Genomic DNA, 24,023 nt, shown 5'->3' with positions numbered 1-24,023 from the left:
TAGGTAAAATGCTAAATGCAAAATGCAAATCTTAACTATGGCTTAAACAACAAGATTTTACCAAGCATTAAAAGATTAAAACAACTTTGTCACACCATCATTTCAGAAGCACCCTGCTTGACTTGAATCACAGGTTAGCCAAAATCTCTTTCTTTCTGTCTCTCTCTCTCAAGGCAACAAACCACTTATCTTAATGAAGAGCAGAACTGTAAACTATATCGACTTTCAAAACAGTATAAGGAGAAATGCTTAGCAAGGCAAAGAGCCTGTTCATATACGCACCAGGAAATTGAAATAAGAACACCGTGAATTCATTGTCCCAGGAAGGGGAAACTTTATTGACACATTCCTGGGGTCAGATACATCACATGATGACACTGACAGAACCACAGGCACATAGACACAGGCAACAGAGCATGCACAATGTCGGCACTAGTACAGTGTATATCCACCTTTTGCAGTAATGCAGGCTGCTATTCTCCCATGGAGACGATCGTAGAGATGCTGGATGTAGTCCTGTGGAACGGCTTGCCATGCCATTTCCACCTGGCGCCTCAGTTGGACCAGCGTTTGTGCTGGACGTGCAGACCGCGTGAGACGACGCTTCATCCAGTCCCAAACATGCTCATTGGGGGACAGATCCGGAGATCTTGCTGGCCAGGGTAGTTGACTTACACCTTCTAGAGCACGTTGGGTGGCACGGGATACATGCGGACGTGCATTGTCCTGTTGGAACAGCAAGTTCCCTAGCCGGTCTAGGAATGGTAGAATGATGGGTTCGATGATGGTTTGGATGTACCGTGCACTATTCAGTGTCCCCTCGACGATCACCAGAGGTGTACGGCCAGTGTAGGAGATCGCTCCCCACACCATGATGCCGGGTGTTGGCCCTGTGTGCCTCGGTTGTATGCAGTCCTGATTGTGGCGCTCACCTGCATGGCACCAAACACACATACGACCATCATTGGCACCAAGGCAGAAGCGACTCTCATCGCTGAAGACGACACGTCTCCATTCGTCCCTCCATTCACGCCTGTTGCGACACCACTGGAGGCGGGCTGCAGGATGTTGGGACGTGAGCGGAAGACGGCCTAACGGTGTGCGGGACCGTAGCCCAGCTTCATGGAGACGGTTGCAAATGGTCCTCGCCGATACCCCAGGAGCAACAGTGTCCCTAATTTGCAGAAAAGTGGCGGTGCGGTCCCCTACGGCACTGCGTAGGATCCTACGGTCTTGGCATGCATCCGTGCGTCGCTGCGGTCTGGTCCCAGGTTGTTGGGCACGTGCACCTTCCGCCGACCACTGGCGACAACATCGATGTACTGTGGAGACCTCACGCCCCACGTGTTGAGCAATTCGGCGGTACGTCCACCCGCCCTCCCGCATGCCCACCATACTCCCTGGCTCAAAGTCCGTCAACTGCACATACGGTTCACGTCCACGCTGTCGCGGCATGCTACCTGTGTTAAAGACTGCGATGGAGCTCCGTATGCCACGGCAAACTGGCTGACACTGACAGCGGTGGTGCACAAATCCTGCGCAAGCTAGCGCCATTCGACGGCCAACACCGCGGTTCCTGGTGTGTCTGCTGTGCCGTGTGTGTGATCATTGCTTGTACAGCCCTCTCCCAGTGTCCGTAGCAAGTATGGTGGGTCTGACACACCGGTGTCAATGTGTTCTTTTTTCCATTTCCAGGAGTGTATTTATATTTTGTTACAAAGAGTGAACCAATGAACATCAACATTCGTACAGAAACTTATCGCCACTCAGCCAAAACCAACATGCAAAAAACAGGGATTTATCTGGATATAGAATATACCACTCAGAATATACAACCAAACTTAATGCTCACAAACAGCTTGAGACTCCTAAGGGCTAGACCAGGGTGACACTCTATTTTGGAAACTATAATCATGATTTTTTAAAAATAAAATAACAAATAGATCATAAAACTGTCTTTGGACATTTGCTGTACAGCCTTAAAGCTGTATAATGTATTTTTAAAGAAGAAACTTGCACCCAGAGGACACAGCACAACATTGATGAAAGGTGCCCTGAATGCCACAAATTTCAACCTAGGAAAAAATTTCGAAAGCTACTTTGAAACTGACATAGTATTTAATACATAGGGATATTTTTTTAAAATAGTTTTAAACTAAATGACGGCACCTTGAAATAAAAGCCAATTCTTTCAAAAATAAATAAATAAATAAATAAAGTCATTAAATGTGAACCAAAAATCAAAATTAAAAATATCGCAAATATCCTTTGCACTACAGTAGAAAAAACTAATGACAAGTTAGAAAAAGGTGTAGTGTAATTGCATGTATATTTCATTAGTTATAGCTCCAACCAATTTGAAAAACGTTATTTTAGAAAAACAAGTGTTTAAAGTTTCAATATATCTTTTTTAATAATGAAACTAAACAAAACTTTAATCGACAATGCTAGCATCGTACAAGTTGTCTTTCTTCTGCTGATGTCGAAACAATCTCATTTTGCCAAATTATATCGATTAACTGGCATCCACTTACAAAAATCGTAACTTTTTTTTTTTTTTTTTTTTTTTTTTTGCACCATTAGTATTACTTTTCGAACCTTTGTTATCTGTATAATTAACTTTGTTGTCATATCCAGGCACTCACATTTTACTTTGTATACAAAAACAAGCAAAATGACGAGTCAAGCAGACAATAGACAAGTACGTGCTCTCAGACTGTTTACCAAAACGAACCATGTTACAAAGAAAAATCACATTGAGAACAGTATTTTAGTCAATACTAATGCCATATGTGGCACTATCTACAACTAACATGACCTCTGTTCCGTCAGTAACTTGCGGTGTTACACAACCTGCATACGAGGACTCGGAAGTGCGAGACTGCCATGCAATAAATTGCTGTTTTACGTATGTTAACATTTATGATACATTTTATATGGATGAATCTTATAATCAGACTCTCTGGGGAACATTTTAAGCAAATAGAAATTAGGCTAAAAAGAAATTTTCTAGTCTTGTGTACCCCCTTAAATGAACTGAATCAGTTGCGTACTTTCATATCAAGGCTGACAAATATTTCCATATCAAACTGCAATGCTCACTGATTATTCATCTGCATGATTTTTCCATCTTCCCACTGTGAAATCCCACAGGCAATACGATGACATTCTGCCAATTTATCAGATGATATTAGCCGCACTCATTGCGCCTATTGTCCTGTAACTGAAGCAGGCAGCTCATTCAAGTGTGCGGTCACACACATGCTCATTATCTTGATGGTGAATTAGCTGAGCCGGCAAGCACAACCCCTTCTGAACAATACTCAGTTTAAACTCCAAGTACTGCTTGAACTCCAATTCACATGCAAGTGACCTTGTGAACATCTACCATAAATGCTGCTGCCGAGCTTTCATTAAAGGTTTCACTGTGTGTCAGCCTCACATGTGAACAGTTCCCCCACTGTCTCACAAGACTCACTTGCCTTTGCATTCCGTGGAGGTGCCAAGACCATGAGCCAATGCACGTACAGGACTTTAAAGCCACATCGCACCGCCTAGAAGGCTGCTGGGGTAAGCGTTACCAGGAGATGCAGTCCTGATATCTTTGAATATCAGTAGTGGACAGGCTCAATCACCACCTTTTAATACAAAACCTTTTATTTCTTTTTGTAAAGCATTCTCCACTGCACTAATCTATTCCAAGAAATACATGTACCCGCCAGAAGTTGCTTTCAGTGAACAATGCATTTTTGTCAACTACTTTTGGCAGGAAGTACCATTTTCAAATCAACGTATGAATACATGGTAATAAAAACATCATGGTAATTAACATTTATTTTGGTGAAGAAAATTCACATCAAGACTTTTTCTACTGCCATAATACAGAGCTGAACAAAAATATGAAAACACTGAAAATACAACACATTACCACACCAGTATCAGAAAACCAGTGGCATTCAAAAGAAATTTCCATTCATATCAGAATGGACAAACACAAGTCTTGTATGGCTATCAAGGAAATATTATAACATCCTTCCTGCAAAATTGTGGCAAATTCAGGAAATCGTTATAGCTGTAGATAGCAATCCAACTTCCTTCTCTCAGAAATAGACTGCAAAGTCTCAATAATACTGAGATCTGGTGGCTTTGGTGGCAAGGGAACTTTCATTCTCATGCTCATTAAGCCAGTCCTGGACTACACAAACAGTGAGAACAAGGGTCCTGTTGTCTTGCAACACAGCACCACTAATTTTGCAATGTGATGGACCTGATCAACCACACGGATTAGCCGTGCGGTCTAAGGTACTACAGTCATGGACTGTGCGGATGGTCCCGGTGGAGGTTCAAGTCCTCCCTCGGGCACAGGTGTGTGTGTTTGTCCTTAGGATAATTTAGGTTAAGTAGTGTGTAAGCATAGTGACTGATGACCTTAGCATTTAAGTCCCATAAGATTTCACACACATTTGAACATTTTTTGGACCTGATCAGCCAAACTGGTCACGTAACCCATGGCAGTAATGAGACCTTGCAAAGTAATTATAGGACTCTTGTAATACAATAATACGGCTGCTCATATCATCACCATATGCCCATCATGTTCACTCTTGGGTAGTAAACTCAGCTAAGTTGGAAAGAATGTGAAATGAGAGGCACCAGACAAAATGACATTTATCCGTTGCTCCATAATCCAGGTATTAGGTTTTTGGCACCAAATGTTCATGCTACGGGCATTTGCATCACTCATGAGAGGTTTTGAAATTCTAGCATGCCCTCCAATTCTCTATGGTCCTTCATGTTGTTTTTATGCTGTCAGAGTTTGTGAGGGCGACATTCAGTTTTGCAGTGACTTTGCAGCTGTCATCCTCTTATTTTTCTTCAAAATCCTCTTCAAACACCAAACATCACGATCACTCGACACACACTTTTGTCGATGTTGTGACTTAGCAGAAGGCGTTTTTTCACTTTCCCTGTATTAGGTACAAAATATCTTCGATACTGCGCCTCTTGAACCACCAAACACTTCACCTCCTTCAGTTACGGAGGTACCTAACATAACAGCACCAACAATGTTACCACATTTGAATTCAGTTAGCTCTGACATAATGCACCAGACTGTGATTCTTGTAACAAATGGAGGATACTGCACAGGTGCAGTTCGTGATCAAATACAGTATTGCAATCTGCAGGCTTTACTACAATCTGCATTTGTGTTCAAATATGCATACCTCAGAGTGTTTCCATATTAATCTCTGTACATTCTACATACCACATAGCATCAAAGGGCTGTCACAGTTGCTGGGCATGAGAGTGAATACCAACGTAAGATCATCACAAAACAGTCTGTCAAACTGTTGTACTATTTCACTCAAGCCAGATTGAAATCTTACCGATGACTTGATTAATCAGAAACTGTTTCTCACACAAGTCCAATAATTTTCACAGAATCTCAAAAACATGAAATAATGATATGTGTGTTTGCAGTTTTTCCTACTGATACCAACATGCTAACCACTTGCGGACCTGTACCATAAGACATGATGTGGATGCCTTCAGTTTTCTAATGCATTACATCAGTGAAACTAAACACTTTAACAGAAATCACAGACACGAAAGATAATTTCAAAATGATGTAGAAGCAAAGAAGTTACAATATATATTTTAATTCAGACTCTAGTCCAGACAATTTTGATTGTCTTCACAGTAAATCCTGAGTACTCAGAAATGTAGCATCCTGTGGGATTAAAACTGGGAGGGGATAAAGTACAACAGTAAACAAAAAGTTTCTGTATGGTGCATCCACTTAGTATTCATAGTTGTCGTCTACTAAGTACAAAAATCTCTCACTTAATGAGGTTTTTGACCCTTCATTTATGATGATACGGTGTAAAATTACCTAAGAAACACAACAGAGAGAATTGTCTTTTCATCATAGCTGAGATGAAACGTAGGTATAGGCACAGTGAATTTTGTAGACTGAAGAAGAATTTTATTATACTGTCTGCAGCATACTGCTGAACATTTTCCTAGTGTGACTGAACCAGTCTGAACAGACAGTGTGCACATCCAGATCTGTGGCAGTGCTGAATGATGGCAGCACATGTTCATCATTGTGCGCTCACACTGCCCACACAATTCAGAACTTTCTGTGGGAAAACCAGCTGTCAGTTCACTTTAGTGACATGGGGAACAAGAGTATTGTTGTCGTTGTGGTCTTCAGTTGAGAGACTTGTTTGATGCAGCTCTGCATGCTTCTCTATCTTGTGCAAGCTTCTTCATCTCCCAGTATGTACTGCAACCTACATCCTTCTCATTCTGTTTAGTGTATCCATCTCTTGGTCTCCCTCTATGATTTTTATCCTCTACACTGGCTTCCAATACTAAATTGGTGATCCCTTGATGCCTCAGAATATGTCCTACCAACTGATCCATTTTTCTATTCAAGTTCTGCCACACATTTCTCTTTCCCCCAATTCTATTGAATACCTCCTCATTAGTTGTGTGATCTCCCCATCTAATCTTCAGCATTCTTCTGTAGCACCAGCTTTTTAAAGCTTCTATTCTCTTCTTGTGTAAACTATTTATCATCCACATTTCCCTTCCATGCATGGCTACACTCCATACAAATATGTTCAGAAACGACTTCTGACACTTGAATCTATACTCAGTGTTAACAAATTTCTCTTTTGACAGAAACACTTCCCTTTCCATCGCCAGTATACATTTTATATCATCTCCACCTCGACTATCATCAGTTATTTTGGTCCCCAAATAGGAAAACTGATTTACTACTTTAAGCGTCTTATTTCCTAATATAATTCCGTCAGCATCACCTGATTTAATTTGACTACATTCCATTATTCTTGTTTTGCTTTTGTTGTTTTACATTTTATATCCTACTTTCACGACACTGTCCATTCTGTTCAGCTGCTCTTCCAGGTCCTTTGCTGTCTCTGACAGAATTATAATATCATTGGTGAAACTCAGAGTTTTTATTTCTTCTCTATAGATTTTAATTCCTACTAAAATTTTTCTTTTGTTTCCTTTACTGCTTGCTCATTATACAGACTGAATAACATCAGGGATATGCTACAACCCTGTCTCACTTTCCTTTCCAACCACTGCTTCCCTTTCAAGCCCCTCGACTCTTATAACTGCCATCTAGTATCTGTAAAAATTGTAAATAGCCTTTTGCTCTCTGTATTTTACCCCTGCCACCTTCAGAATTTGAAAGAGAGTGTTCCAGTCAGCATTGTCAAAAGCTTTCCCTAAGCCTACAAATGTCAGAAATGCAGGTTTGCCATTCCTTAATCTATTTCCTAGGATAAGTCGTAGGGTCAATATTGCTCCACGTGATCCAACAGTATGGCTTCTACCAGTTTCTCCATTCATCTGTAAAGAATTCGTGTTAGTATTTTGCAGCCATGGCTTATTAAACTGATAGTTTAGTAATTTTCACATATGTCAATACCTGCTTTCTTTGGGATTAGAATTATTATATTCTTCTTGAAGTCTGAGGGTATTTCGCCTGTCTCATTCATGTCATTCACCAGGTGGTAGAGGTTTGCCAGGGGTGCCTCCCAAGGCTATCAATAATTCTAATGGAATTTTGTCTACTCCCAGGGCCTTGTTTGATTTAGGTATTTCAGTGCTCTGTCAAATTCTTTCACACAGTATCATATCTCCCATTTCATCTTCATCTACATCCTCTTCCATTTCCATAATATTACCCTCAAGAACATCACCCTTGTATAGACTTTCTAATACTCCTTCCACATTTCTGCTTTCCCTTCATTGCTTAGAACTGGTTTTCCATTTGTGCTCTTGATATTCATGCAAGAGTAATAACAAAACATTAAGTGTATATGAGAGAATATCATATTAAATTTTTATTCTGGATTTTTCATGACATTTTCTAGACAATTGGCTCTGAGACTAGACTCAAACCAACATAGCCACTTCTAACGGTAACAAAAATAACTATGTGCACTGATCTCTCTACAGAAACGTAGAGTCCTCTGTGGCAAGAGGAGTAGTTTGCACTGGGGACTACATCAAGCCATTAGTGACATCATCTTCCCAGTATGGCTGCTCCCAGGCACTGGCAAAACCACAGCCTTGCCTGTCATCTCTTTATAGTGAACTCACTTGCCAATGCGCGTGGGATCCTATTTTGATGACAGGGCCTGATGCCTTTGTGAGCGAACCACATGTCTTTGCTTTTTTTACAGTCGCTATTCTTGGTTTTACGTTTCTTTTGTAAATCCTTTAATCAAGGTATACATCTTGTTATAGTGTACCGCAATTAGACAGTAAGCACAAAGAAACAATGAGTGAAACAATAGAAAGCTTCGTGAGTGGTATTATAATTTAGGGAGGAAGGATACAAATTACAAACCTCATTGACAACTTGCCATCTTCAATGAAAGTGATGAAGAACCACAGAATTTGTTGAATGGAATGAAAGCCCTCATGATCACAGTATGTGGATTTGAGAGTAAACAGAAGAAAGTTGTAAGTCATGGGGAGTAGCAGAAATGAGATTGGCGATAAACTTGACATCAAATCTGGTGACTATGGAGTAAGCAAAGTTAAGGAATTCTGCTGCCTTGGAAGCTAAATCACACATGACGAACAAATTAAAGAGGATATAAAAAGCACACTACCAATGGCAAATGGAACATTCCTACCTAAGAGAAATCTGCTAGCGTCAAACTTTGACCTTAAACTGAGGAAGAAATTTCAGAGAACATACATTTGGTTCAAATGGCTCAGAGCACTATGGGACTCAACTTCTGTGGTCATCAGTCCCCTAGAACTTAGAACTACTTAAGCCTAACTAACCTAAGGACATACCACACATCCATGCCCAAGCATGATTCGAACCTGCGACAGTAGTGGCCTCGCGGTTCCAGACTGTAGCACCTAGAAATGCACGGCCACTCTGGCCAGCAAACATACTTTTGGGGCATAGTGTTGTGTGGTAGTGAATCATGCATGGACTGCAGAAAAACTGGAAACGAATGGAATTGAAACATCTGAAGTGTGCTGCAGCAGTGGATAAAAAATGTAGGAGAGGCCATAAATTGGAATATATCCAGTATATAAGTCAGGACGTAGGGTGCTCGTGCTGCTCTGACAAGAAGGGGCTGGCATGGGAGGGCAATTCGTGGTGGGCCACAATGGAGACTGAAGACTGACAACTCAAAAACAAAAAGAATAAGAAGTTGTAATAATGAATAGCTATGACCATAAAGAAAATTATTTGATAGGCTCTCTTTTCGAGATCAGCTTTCAAACCTCAGTTCCAATTGCACGGTAATAGCAGCTTACGGAAACTCTTGATTAGCTTTCCGAGGACAGCTATTGTGGCGCAATGTGAATTCGCCATATATGCACTGATCTCCCTGCAGAGACACAGAGTCCTGCCTCTCTGGCAACAGGAGTGGCTTCCTGTGGGGGACTACAATCAGCCATCAGTGAAGCTGCTCTCACACACTGGTAAACCACGCCCTTGCCTGTCACCCAATGTATGGGCATTCACCTGTGTTTGAGCATGGGACCTTTGTTGGGCAAGAAGGCCAGTCAATATGAGGTGCTTGTGGTGTATGGCCCTTGGTAGGCCACACTTTGGAAGAGAAAATTCGATTTGATAATGACAGGGACGTTCATAACTCAGCTTCGGGTTTGCCCTTTTTATTAGCTGAGCACGCTGGTTGTGCCAACCCCTCAACATTTTCGTTCATCGACTTGACTTATTTCCAGTGTTGGGTAGGCTCATTTAACTCCAATATACAGCTGTTTTCTCCAAAATACACATTCTCATTTTAGAACTTGTCAAATATTTGTACATGGTTGCACTTTTTCATTTCCTTCATTTGCCTCTTAATTTTCTACGCATAGGTTATGAGACCTATAATTAATTGTAATCATAAAGTCTGCTGAATCAGATAAGCAACTAATGATGCTGATTCATGTCTAAAGTCTCAGTTTTCCACAGAGGCAGAGGTCAACCGATGTAACTACATGTCATTCATATTAGGCGCATGGGCTGTTGGAACCCATGTCTTGCTATGTACATATCAATTTCCTTAATCATAAAACCCGCAAGCTTGGCCAACTTTTACAAACTCTTTGAATTTCATCCAGACTTCAGTAGCAAATGCTTTTAATAGTTCCCACAACAAAACTCAGTTTTAAAATCTGGTAGAAAATCCAAAGAGATTCTAGTCGCATGTTAAGTTCACCAACAGCAATATACATTCAATACTTTCACTTTGTGATAATGATGGTAATGTTACCGATGAAAGCACCACTAAAGCTAAGTTACTAAATACAGTTTTCCAAAATTTCTTTGCCAAAGAAGATGAGGTAAATATTCCAGAATTTGAAATAAGAACTGCAGCCAACAGGAGTGTCCTAGAAGTAGATATCCTTGGTGTAAGAAAGCAACTTAAATCATTTAATAAGTTTTCTGTCCCAGACTGTATGTCAATAAGTTTCTTTCCAGAGTATACTGATATAATAACTCCATACTTAACAATGTAAAATAGCTCACAATGCGAAAGATACATTCCTAAAAGCTGAAAAGTTAAGTAGGTCACACCAGTACTGAAGAAAGGAAGGAGTAATCCAATGGCTTACAGGTCCGTATCACAGACATAGATTTACAGTAGGATCCTGTAACACATACTGCATTTGAAGGTTACTGTGAGGAAAACAATCTGCTGACACACAGTGAGCACAGATTCAGAAAATACCATTCCTGATAAACACAACTATGTCTTTACTCTCACAAAATAATGGATGCCACCAACAGGGAATCTTTAGTGTTGATTCCATATATCTAGATTTCCAATAGGCTTTTGATACTGTTCCTCACAAGTGGCATCTAAACAAATTGTGTCCCTATGGAGTATCGTCTCTGTTGTGTGACTGGATTTGTGATTCCCTGTCAGAAAGATTGTAATTCAAATTAACTGATGGCAGGCCATAGTGTGAAACAGTGGTGATTTCTGGTTTTCTCCAAGGAAGTGTCATAGACCCTCTGCTGTTCCTAATTTATACAAGCAGTTTAGGAGACAATCTGAGCAGCCCTCTTGGGCTGTTTTCAGATGATAGTATGTGTCTAATAAAGTCATCAGAAAATCAAAATCAAGTGCAGAATGGTTGAGAGAAAATGTCTCTACAGTGCAAATACTAGTAATTGCCCCTAAGTAATAAAAAGTATTGACATGATTACTAAAAGGAATCAGTTAAATTTCCGTTACACTATAAAAGAGACAAAATTGAAGGCTGTCAATTTAACTAAGAACTTACAAATGACTTAAATTGTAATAATTTAAGATATCTTTGGTGGTGTTGTTGGCAAACATCACGAAAGGTAGCACCCCCTCCCAGTTGCTCTGCTTAACATTAACGAACATTGATAGCATGTTGTCCAAGGTCTTATTAAGGCATTCAATAAGCCCGTTAGTTTGCGGATGGTAGGCAGTCATCATGTGATGATTAATGTTGCACTGACGGCTTATCTCTGTCACCATATTCAATTGAAAAACTTTCCCTCCTCCTGCAATTAATGACATTGGGGCACCATGTTTTAATACAGTGTCTTCCACAATGAATTTGGCTACCTCGGATGCTTCATCTGTTTTCACAGCTTTTGTAATGGCATAGTGTGTCAGATAATCAGTGCAAACAATAATCCATCTATTTCCACTAGCAGACGTTGGAAATCATCCAAGGAGGTCAATCCCAACATGCTGGAAAGGTGTTTCAGCTGGTGGAATTGGTAAGAGTCAGCCAGATGGTTTCTGAGGAACTGCCTTTCTCCTCTGGCACTCTGCAATACGATACATAGTGACAGACACTCCTAAATAAACCTGGCCAGAAAAATCTCTTGCAGATTCAATCTTATGTCATAATAAATCCTAAATGTCCAGCCTCAGGTGTGTCATGGAATTTCTGTAGAACATCTGAGCGCTTATGTTCAGGAATCGCTGGTAGCCACCTCTTTCCAAACGGATCAAAGTTTTTCTTGCAAAGTAATCCATTAACTACCTTAAATTGTCCTTTCACATCCATTGACTGATGTAGGGCAAGCATAATTTGAGATATATTGCCGTCCTTCTTCTGCTCAGCAGAGAGATCCTGAAGTGTAGTGAGACAGTCACTATCTTCACCAAAGTCTTGATGGTCTTGCACAGGGTTTCTTGAGAGGCAGTCGGCATCTTGGTGTTTTCTTCCACTTTTGTACACTACGGTAATGTCATACTCTTGAAGGCATAGTGCCCACCTGGTGAGTCGTCCTGTTCGATCCTGTCAACCAACAAAATGAATGATGGTGTGGAACAACTGTGAATGGCCTTCCATACAGATACTGTCAAATTTTTGCACATGGCCCAGATCACAGCAAGTCATTCTCTTTCTATAGTTGAGTAGTTTCTCTCGGCTTTTGTAAGTGCCGTAGAAGCATAGGCTATAACGTTCTCTTTTCCATCTGAAATTTGCAGCAGAACAACACCAAGCCCATACCCGCTGGCATCTCTGTGTAGTTCTGTAGTTGCTCTCTCACCATACAAACCAATTACAGGGTCAGTCTTCAGAGCTTTTTACAGCACATTGAAAGAATATTACTGAGCACCACCACAGATAAATTTAGCATCAGCTTTTAAAAACTCATGGAGTGGCCTGGCTTTGATAAACCGATGGTAATAAGAATATAATACAAGGAAGCTTCTCACATTTCTAATACTTTTAGGAATAGGAAATTCCATTATAGATTTCACCTTTTCTGGGTCTGTCCACACATCTTCATTTGACACAAGGTGTCCAAGTATTTTGATTTATTTTGCTCCAAAGACACACTTTCAGTCTGCCTTGTTGGAGACACTTAAGAATGGCCCTCAGTCTTTTTATATGTTCATCAAACGTCTCTGAGTACACTATAATGTCATCTAAATAACAAAGGCACATCATCAACTTCAGGTGACGTAGAAGATTATCCATCATCCATTCAAAAGTTGCTGGTACATTACACAAACCAAATGCCATTACCTTAAACCCATACAGGCCCTCAGGGGTGATGAATGCAGTTTTCTGCTGATCAGCTTCATCTACTTCAATCTGCCAGTATCTCTAATACATGTCCATGGTTGAGAAAAACTTAGCCTCTTTCAGACCATTTATTCATGGAAGAGGATAAACATTCTTTATAGTAATCTTATTAAGCTTCCTGTAATCAACACAAAAGCACTTTTTAGTTATTTTATTAAGCTTCCTGTAATCAACACAAACGCACCAACTGCCATCCTTCTTCCTGACAAGGACCACTGGTGATGACCATGGGCTCTGCGAAGGTTGAATGAAGTGATTCTTCATCATTTTCTCTACCTCATAGCAAATTATTCAACGTTCGGTTGCTGCCACATGGTATGCTCTCTGGCTTATTGGTATAATTTTCTCTTCACCTGTTGACTGAAGCGTTCAGAGAACTCTTGAGAAATGGCAAGTAGCTTCTTCTGTTGTTCCTTAGTGAGATCTGGTGATAGTCGAACAAGATCTTGTCTCAAAATGGTAGCACTAATTTTGCCCACAGACTTAGCATGGAAGGTTCCTATGATACTCAGCTGTTCTTCAATTAATGGCTCAGCATTTGCCATGCACATGCATCTTGGGAGGATCTGCAGTTCTCGGTGACAGTTAACTATCCACAATTCACTGAATCCTTTCTTAAACGAGACAACAGAGGCTGGGATGACCAAGTTATTGTTCAGTGGTATGCTGCTCTTACATCCTGCTACAAGATCCATGGGTTGATGCATGGCATGATATGTGACAGTTACATTTCTAGTGCTGACTGCAGGAATAATCATTTCATCCAGCACACATAGTGTCCACACACTCAGAGGCGCATCTTCCTGTCCACAGTATCTCATCTCATCTAGCATAATCTTCAAGCAACCACAATCTATAATTGCCTGAGAAGCTTTAAAAAAGTCCCATCTGAGAATGGCATCATGACCACTCTTATAAGATGATGAATTCTAAAGGCTGTGTGTGGCCACTTACACCCACATGAATGGTACATCTTCCTGTAGGTTTTACATATTTCCCATTAGCCGCCTTCAGCAGAGATGTTTTGTTGTCAACAAATATGGTTTTCTGCAGCTGGCAATGGTACTTCTCTGAAATGACTGAATATAATGCTCAGACTCCACATGAGATTGGGCTGGTCGGCCATCCATGATGATATTGATATAGTTTCCTATTGGCTTCACCTCCAAGGAAGGTTGCACCCTTTAGTTTTCCAGGTTGTGGCAGCTATTTGATCGGCTGGAGCTTCAAAATGGTGATGGAGACCTTGATCACCGTGATGAGGAGTGGCCTCTCCAGTGGCTAGCATGCAGTGATGGTGACCCACGTCGTCCTGCACCCACATCTTCTTGTTCATCTTCGTTGTCCCAGACTTGGCATTGGCTAACGTCAGTCTGCTGTGTTCTGGCACAGGTGGCATCAAATATCCACCACCTCTCTTGACAATAGAGCACCACTTGTCCTAATCATCCAAAGTGAAAACATGCTGGTTGATCGTCGAGATGTCAGTCTTCCTGCGTGCCCAAACAGGTCCCTCATGCAGCATTTTAGGAATGTAACTCCACCTGGGTCCCAACTTTTTCAACATTTTAAAGGGAAAAGAAGGACGAGAGACTGGGTTCAATGTCTCTTCCACTTCCTCCCTTATTACCTCTTGATGCATCTTGGTTTTTTGCTCGCCGTGCAATCCAAGTGCCTTCTGAACTTCCTCTGTCACTATCTGACAAGGAACACTTGTGAAATCAGTTGCCTCCCCAATCACAGACATCGATACAATGTTTGGAAGCCGTTCAAAGTTCTTGCATGTAATTCTTTTTTGATGCATTGTCTCAATATACTGGCACCATTTTATAAAGCCATCTGCTGTCGAAACCTCCTTCAGGAGTAGGGCTTGATACATGTCCTCAGCAACACCCTTCATGATATATGCAACCTTATCTTCCTCCTTCATTCTAGGATCAACTATCTTACCCAGATCGAAGCCGTCTTGAATGTACAATGCAGTAGTTTCTTCTGGACATTATGCCCTGCACTTTTATTTTATCATCAGCCTTGCACTTCTGGCACTGTGTGTCACTGAAATACTTGGGCAGTTCCACCCGGAATACTTCGCAGCTTGTGAACTTCTCCTCGTTGTTCTCATACCACTGCTTGGCAGTGCTCTCTAAGTAGAAAAATATGTTAGCCAAACACACGGTGTTATCATGTTTGTTAAATTTGGCCATACGCTCATATACCTTCAGCCACTTGTTTGGCTCTTGGCCAGAAAACCCAGAAGGATGTCTCATGTGGTGGCACACAGTCACTGTCATCATTATATTCTCTTCTTCTTCTGTCTCCAGTAGAATGCGATCTGTTGAATATGGCCCAAACTCAAGTTTCTCGCCACATTAACAGTGGCTTTGTCGTGGCCTGATGGGAGCAACTGTGTCATCACAAGTTCCAAAACAAAGATTCCAAGACTTACCAAGTGGGAAAAGCGCCGGCCAAGTGGGAAAGCGCCGGTAGACAGGCACAGTAAAATAACACACACACACACGCAAAATTTTGAGCTTTCGCAACCGGCGGCTGTTTCGTCAGGAAAGAGGGAAGGAAAAGGAAAGATGCAAGGATGTGAGTTTTAAGGAAGAGGGTAAGGAGTCATTCCAATCCTGGGAGCGGAAAGACTTACCTTATGGGGAAAAAAGTTAATTCTAATACAACATATTTCAGTAAGAGTATCTCTTTATGCTATGTACACTAGTGCTGGTGTGTTAACCTATAAGATATGAGGTAAGTAATTACGTTCCTCCACCTTGAGATCTAACCCTAGACAGGGGACAAAAGAGAGTATTGCTGTCTGCTATGACACATTCTTCCTCATCAACACCATGGTCCACTTCAATTCCTACTCCAGAGCCCTCTTTCTCGAAATGTGAACTGTGTTCATATATCTCAGAATATAAGCCTCGCAATGACACCTGAAGGGTACCATTTTCCACATCATGTAACAAAGTTTGTTTTCTAACTACACACATACTAATTTGTAACACTATTTTTTCCAAATATTTCAGAATAATTTTAGTCAGGACTTCAGTGATGGAAGCTTACCATTATTACTCATTATGATTTACTCTGCCCAAGGAATACCACTCATGACTCCACAGACTTTTCTCTGTCCATTAATGTACTTTTTTGTTTTTCATAGACTGAAAAACATACTTTCTTGATTGCTTTTTCTACATTTACTCAATCTCTAGATCTTTTTATATTTTCACTCCTGAGTCCACCTATTCTGGTGCTCCACACTACTCAGACCCTTATTTCCTTAGCCAATCACATAAAATATACAGGTCACACAGCTGTTTGTGACAGAAATCACTCATCTTCTTAACATCAGATCCTTGCCATTGTATATATTTCACATTCTGCACTGTTACCTTAGTTCAAAGTTACATTTGAATTTTATTTATTCCTCTTGTAACCTATTTTACTTAAATCATAAAAACACTGTTCATACTTGTATATCACAGAGCGTTACTTCCAATATTGTGGTTTACCCAGAATTTTGTGTTGTTTTCACTTCATGTCCCCCTTGTTATTTTCTCTGTATTTCAAAACTCTATTCATACTGTTCTAATTTCGGGATTTTACTTTTGTCATGATTTCTTCATGACATCCTGTATCCAACCATTGACTTACATCACATATTCTCTTCCCCTTTTAATAATTTCCCCTCTTCAGTTGTCTATACACACATACTGAAGGTTAGCAACAATAGATTAAACAAAAGAGGAAGAGAATAGAACAAGGAAAGAATGCATTGTTCTACCAAGCTCAAGTACTCACAGTCGCCTCACTGTGAAGTTTCCCATAGAGCAGGAAACCTCGTACCCTTTTTAATGTGCCTCATCCACCATCCCTTCATGTACCTTCCACACATCTGTTGCTGGTCCTACTTCCAGAGGATAACTCTTACATCCATTTTCTGCTTCCTTTTGAACTCTAAAACGATATAAATTTATATAACTTATATTTATACTTCTTTTTCAATACAGCCTTTGGTCCTACTTGGAAGTTCATAATTTCCCAGAAATGGCTCCTTTTGCTGCAAAAATTGTGTTACTACTGCCTTTTCCTAACTAAACTCTGTGTGAACAGGTGCCATGAAGTTCTAGTGTGACCGACATGGGTGCCATGTAATCCTCAGCCCACAGGCATCACTGAATACGGATGTGGAGGGGCATGTGGTCAGCACATTACAGTTCTGACCTGACCATTAGTCAGTTTACATGACCGGAGCTGCTACTACTCCAACAAGTAGCTCATCAGTTTGCCTCACAAGGGCTGAGTACACCCTGTTTACCAACAGCGTTTGGCAGACCGAATGGTCACCTATCCAAGTTCTAGCCCACTCTGACAGTGTTTAACTTCGCTGATCTGATGACTGTCTTTTCCTGCATGCTGAGATTTTGCTAGAAAACGAATATTTGCATACTTGGAAATACACATGGTTTATTAGGTACTGGTTCAACACAAAGCACTTACAACAACAACAACATGCAGAGAAACCACACACAGGGGCATATTACTAACCACTGAATATGAAATACTGACTTTAGTTATTTAGTTATTAAAGAACACCAAAGATGTCAAATACATTAACACTCTCCCTTATTTAATAACTTGCAAAGTCTAATCTTATTGCCTAAATACTGATATCTAATGGAAAACAGTGCCTTTTTTAGTATATCAGCAAGTTGTTCTACAGTGCCTACTTTTGCAACTGTGATTTCGTAAGTGCTAAATAGTTCACAAACAAAAAAATGCATTATATGAATATGCTTCGTTCTTCAGTAAAACTCGGAATTCTGGGCAAGCCAGATAGCAACTCCATTGTCAACCTGCAGAACTGGTGTTGCCTCCAATTGGTCCAATTCTGTCAGAAGGTTCTTGATCCAGACAATTTCCCGAGCAGCTTCACTGGTAGCCACACCCTCAGCTTCAGTTGTGGATATGGCAGCAGAAGATTGCCTTTGACTAATCAAGGAGGTAGGTGCCCCAGAGTACAGACAAAGGACACCAGATGTTGAGGGCCCAGAGCCAAGATCACCAGCAACATGGCCAACATCACTAGAACACTCTAAAACCTGCTTTTTAGAATAGTTTTTGTATAAAAGTCCATAATTTGTTGTGCCTCTCAGATATCGTAAGATTTTTTTTAAAATTTCACTACCACACAACCTGTGATGTAGTGAAAGATTTCTTGATACAACACTGACAGCATATGCAATGTCAGGACGTCTCCCACACATCAGAAACATCAGTGCTCCAACACCTTCACTTTTATGGAAATTCAGAGTTTCAAGGACTTTCTTCTATATCATTGTCATTTATAATGGTTGTAGTTACAGCCTTGACATTCTTCATGTGTAAACACTCTGGTATTTTCTCTGTGTAACGAGTTTGACTTACACATACAGTTTCACGTTCTTGTTGGACAATTTCCAGACCTAAGAAAAATGATGCAGGCACTGAAGTTATTTTAAACTCTTCTCTTAAATCACTGACAATGTCTTCAAGTTCCTGTTCACTGTGAGCTGCATCAGACCATCATCAACATAAAGCACAAGGAATATTTTGTTACAGCCTTAATGGCTCACGAAAAGACAAGTATCAGCTTCACTCCTCAGAAAGCCCAATTCAGTGATATTATTACTGAACTTCTCATTCCAGCAATGTAAAGCCTGTTTCAGTCTGTATAGACGTTTCTTCAAATGACATAACTCTCCCAGACCCATCATTACATTCTTGAGGTTGTTGCATATAAATGATTTCTTTTAAATCACTATAAAGAGAAACAGTTGAAACATCAGTTTGTAAAAGTTTCATGCTCTCACTTGGTGCAACACTTAGTAGTGCTCGCATGGTAGACACACTAGCTACAGGACTGAAAGTATGGCCATAGTCAACTCCTCTCTGCTGCGAATAACACTTAATCTCCAATCTTGCCTTGAATTTATTGACTGAGCCACCAGCATTTGCTTTGACTTTATACGCCCATATATTAGGAATGGACTTCTTTGCATATGGTAGGTCAACCACATACCATGATCTATTTTCTTGAAATGCTTTTATTTCAGAATCCATAGCTTCCTTCCAGAAATCGTGTTGAACAGAATTCATGGCATCGCTGTATGTTTCTGGTTCCTGGAAAGATAGTGATAGGTTCATTACATAATCATTAAATTTTTGTGGAGCTGTGAGGATTAACCGATCACCCAGTCATGGTAAAGCTTCTCCACTTGTGTCTTCCTGATATTCCTCCTAAGGGTCTTCATCTACATCCGAGGAACTGCCATCCTCTTCACTCTCACTATCAATACCATTGGTCTTCAGTGTGAGGTGCTGGATCCTGATGATTGAAAACATTCACTGTAAGAGTTGAACTTTTCTCACTCTTCAGTAGCTTCTTCTCAAAGATGACATCTCATGACCTACTGAGTTTGCACACCTCTCCACAATAAATTCTGTAACCCTCATTGTTATCATATCCAATGAGGACACCTTTCAGTGCTTTTCGGTCCATCTTCCTTCTCTGTTGTTTTGGAATATGAGCATAGCAAGTGGAGACTATCACCTGTGGATGTTTCAGTCTTGGCTTCCTTCCATACCACAATTCATATGGAGATGTTCCTGGAATACTGGAAGGCCCTGTTTGGTTTAGAATGTAGGTCGTGGTGTTCACCATCTCTGCCCAAAGTTTTTGTGGAATGTTTGTATGTGCATGCATTATGGCTCTGGCAGTTTCCACAACTGTGCAGTTCTCTCTTCCATTGCACCTATTTTGTTCTGGAATGTATGGCTTTATGAGGCGTTGAATTATACCCTCTTTGTGAAGAATCTCTTTTGCTTGTTTGTTGCCAAATTCTTTCCCATTATCACTCAGATGTTCCTTGATGGTATGTCCAGCAGCTTTTGCTTCAGCTATGAACTGCCTTAACTTTTCTGAAACTCCAGACTTTTCTTGCATTAAATATGTTGCCCTAAACTTTGTACAATCATCTTTGAAAAGAACAAAATACCAGTCCCCTGACACAGAAGGTACTTGAAACGGACCACGTAAATCAGCGTGAATAAGCTCACCTGGTTGTGCTGTACTCTTTCTGTTGCCAAATGCTAAACGATGAGCCTTGACATAAATACAGCGTTCACAAATCTCACTGTCCATTTCCACCTCATTATTTAACTCACTACAAAGTACAGACTTCATGTGGCGCTTGTTCTGGTTTCAAAATGTTTCATGATAAAGCTGTAACGTATTGTCTCTGCTAGTGGTATTAACTGCGCTGAGGCAGCTAGGTTTCACATTTCTTCCAGCAAGTTTAAAAAGGCCTACAAAGCGATCACAGACAACTACCTATCAAATGACATTATCAATCTTAAGATGACAAATTTCTGCAGTTGATGTGAATTTACTTTCTAGATGTTTATCGTTTGCTGCAAGAACAGAGAATAGATTCTTGTGAATCTGAAGTACATACCATACATCAGTAAAGGTAATTCTGTTCCATTTTCCCCCAACTGCTGCTTCAGTGTCTATTGAACCTTTTTCCAGGTGCTTCTATTATGTCACCATTAGCTGTAGTAACTGAGTGTTTTGTTAGAAAATGCTCAAATGTTTTGAAACAATTCCTGTCATTTGTAATATGACTTGTTGCACCATTGTCTGTATACCAGTCCTCGTTTCTACATTCAGAGTTCATCACAGAAAATGTCACAGAAAGAAGTAGCATATTTGTATCTGTGGTAGCTGGTTTTGTAGGTTTGCCATCCGCTGCCCACTTTCTACACAGATTAATTGTATGGTTGGGTTTCTTGCAGTAATTACACATTAATTTCCTTTTGTTCTTTTTCTCCATTGGATTTTCTTGCTGAAATGTCAGCCTTGATGAGTCTGTATTGAGGGCTCCTTGTTTACTAAAATCATCCTCATTTATACTCTTTGTTAGTTTATCAATTGTTCTGTCATCTCTAGATATTAGCATCAAAATAGATTTAAACGAAAAATAGTCTTCTGGTGGTGTACCTAATATTTTACAAATCAAAAACAAATCAGGCATTTCGCAATTATTTACAATATCTTTGGTCATTTCCAGCTTCAATTCACCCCAAAAAAATTTTCTGCTAGGAAATATGTGTCACAATATCATCTTCAGGAGCCTTTTTGTAACTAAAGACCTGCAAACAAAGGTTGTAAACTTTGTCTTCAGAGACACCATCAAATATTTTGTGTAATTCTGTCCACATTTCATATGCTGTATTTAGATGCCTTATTTTCTGCTAATTTTTTTCCAACATATTTCTAGTCAAAGCAAGTAGAGTGGTGCTGTCTGTTTTGTTAAAAGCTTCTAAAGCACTTTCATAGATCACCCTTTGTTCAGTGGTAGCACTTTCTGAAATAATACTATGTTTTACTACCCTGCCTTTCACAACATCAAGTGCGCTAGGAATTCCTCGTAGACAAATACGTATTTTGTATTTTCAAGTGTTCCAATTTGTTTTGCCTTCCACTACTCCGATGTTGAAAATTCTTGTTTAATCCATCGTTGGTTGCATGGAGTTAACAACTTCAAAAACTTTTTGCACAGAGCTACGTTATTATTTTCGTACAAGTGTCTTTTCGACACCTACCTGGTCCCATAACCTTGTGAGATTTTCTTAGAAAAAAAAAGCATTTGCATATTTGGAAATACACATGGGTTATTAGGTACCGGTTCAAAACAAAGTACCTACAACAAGAACAACAATATACAGAAAAACCACACACAGGTGCGTATTACCAACCACTGAACATATCATACTGACTTTGGTTATTTAGTTGTTAAAGAGTGCCAAAGACATAAAATACATTAACACTGCACATACATTATCATACAACACCGCTCGACATTTACATTACAATTCATACTAAAAAATCGATACTTATGATCATGTTAACACAGTTTCTGAATTCTCTAACGTGTGCAATTCTGTGACCACAACTTTGAACTGCAAGAGTAGTTTGACTTCATGTTGGATTGTTTTTGGACACCATCCCTGTAGCACCAAAATTTGTTACGTTACAGGTCAGCAGTAGTAATGTGTTCATTTTGCTAGGTGAACTCACTGAAATCTGTGAACAGCTGTCAACCAATAGCTCACTTTCTAGGCCACCTACTACTACTTTTACAACCGGATTGACATCAGCTGAAATGGGCACCAACTCTCCTCCACAAAACAACTCTTTTATTTTGGCTTTTTTTACCCAGCTCAGTCACAGGCATCGAATTTCTGTCTTTGCTCTTCATATTCACCATTCAGCTTGGGAGTCTACAAGCACACTGCATGAGCACTGTCCAACTTAGATAGCAGTTCGTATTTGGAATCTCCATCAAATACAAATTTATAAATCATATTAGTTCCGTCCAGAGGCACTGTTGTGTTTTGCAATGAACATTCTTGCAGTTCAGAAGTGCTTGCTTCCTTGCAGTCATTCATATACTGTTCTGGAGCCTGAAGTCCTCACACTTGCGACATCAACGAATTTTTACTTCTTATTGTTCCTGTTCCAGTCAGTTGCTTTTTGTCAAACTGTCACACTATCCCAATAGTACCAGCAGTGTTTAATCCATTAGTTATGTCATAATAATAACTGGTGTGTAAGTCAGGTGACTCTTCACACACACTCGGTGCAGGAATGTCTCCTTCACTCATCAGTGTGTCCAGCCCTACCAAGTTCAATAGAACTTCCCATCAGCTGCCCAACCAAACTATTCAGCAATCTTGTTCTCCCATTGAGTGCACGTCCTCACCACCAAGGTCACCTGAGGTGGCTACTATCCACATTTTGTTTATGTTTCTCACTATTACATGGCAGTTTTCTACTTAAAACTGGTCATCAAAATGACTGATATTCTGTTGCCTGTTGTGCACATCATCATACGTGGCACCAGTCTTCCACCTTCCCGCAGCTGCTGTGGTATATTTTTCACTACACTGTAAGGGCCATGAGAATATTAGACTCTTTCGAAAAAACATTCATAATTCTCGTAATTGTCATGGAGTGGTGCTACAAGGTCTCACCAAAAATAGTATGGTAACAAAAGTTTTCTACTCACAGCAACAACTGTACAGTCACCCCCACAACAGTACTTGCAGAGTGCCTTCATTGAGCCCTGCCGAGGTTGATACTAGTCTTCGGTGCAGAAATTTATGAGCAGTTCTCGCTGAATTGCTGTAGACCAATATTCTTTCAAAAATGGGACCTTGAGAATTTGGAAACAATTACAGTACTTAGTTACATCATTCACCTGTCTAAAGACATCATATTTTAATTGATCTGCTGTAAAAGAAACAGACAGCGAATGAGTTGTAGAAAAGGTAGTAAGAGCAACTTGACTTTCTGCGAGTTGTATCCAAGGCTATATCCTCAAAGTCTTATGTTAATGGCATTAGCAGCAGTTGGTTCCATGGCTAAATAAAGATGAGGACAGCAAACAGGCAACAGTCGGTTACTGCTTCACAGTGAGCTAATAGCACTTGTCCAGAAACGCATGGAAGTACTACTTCTTGACATGGCTTGAAGTACAAGAAGATTGTACTGAAAGATGTTAGGTGATTAGCCAGTTCCATCCATAGCTAGTTTCACACTCTTGGATATTTTGGTGCAACTTAATGATGTAAACAGTAACAAATGTTATGAGCACAATGAAACAAACATAAATTAACAAAATATAGGCACTAGTAACTTCACTAGGTAAAGTTACGTTATATCATTACCTTTGTCAAAGTATCATTAACCATGAAGCCACATGGCAAGATTAAAATGTGAGGATGTCCTTAATATAACTATTAAACATAGAAACTGTAGCTTATACGTTTGAAATCCGTGGTTACAGCTAAAGAGGCGA

General features: G+C 40.1%; 1 long non-coding RNA gene across 1 annotated transcript in view; it reads right to left on the bottom strand.

Annotated features, from left to right (window-relative positions):
• The window catches only part of LOC126284416 (uncharacterized), a 110,962-nt gene that overhangs the window by 24,056 nt on the left and 62,883 nt on the right, over positions 1–24,023 (bottom strand). The window lies entirely within an intron of this gene.

This window comes from Schistocerca gregaria, chromosome 8 (genome assembly GCF_023897955.1).
Source record: "Schistocerca gregaria isolate iqSchGreg1 chromosome 8, iqSchGreg1.2, whole genome shotgun sequence".
Lineage (NCBI taxonomy): Eukaryota > Metazoa > Arthropoda > Insecta > Orthoptera > Acrididae > Schistocerca > Schistocerca gregaria.
Note: the sequence above shows the minus strand (reverse complement) of the source record. Positions and strands in the feature narration are given on the sequence as shown.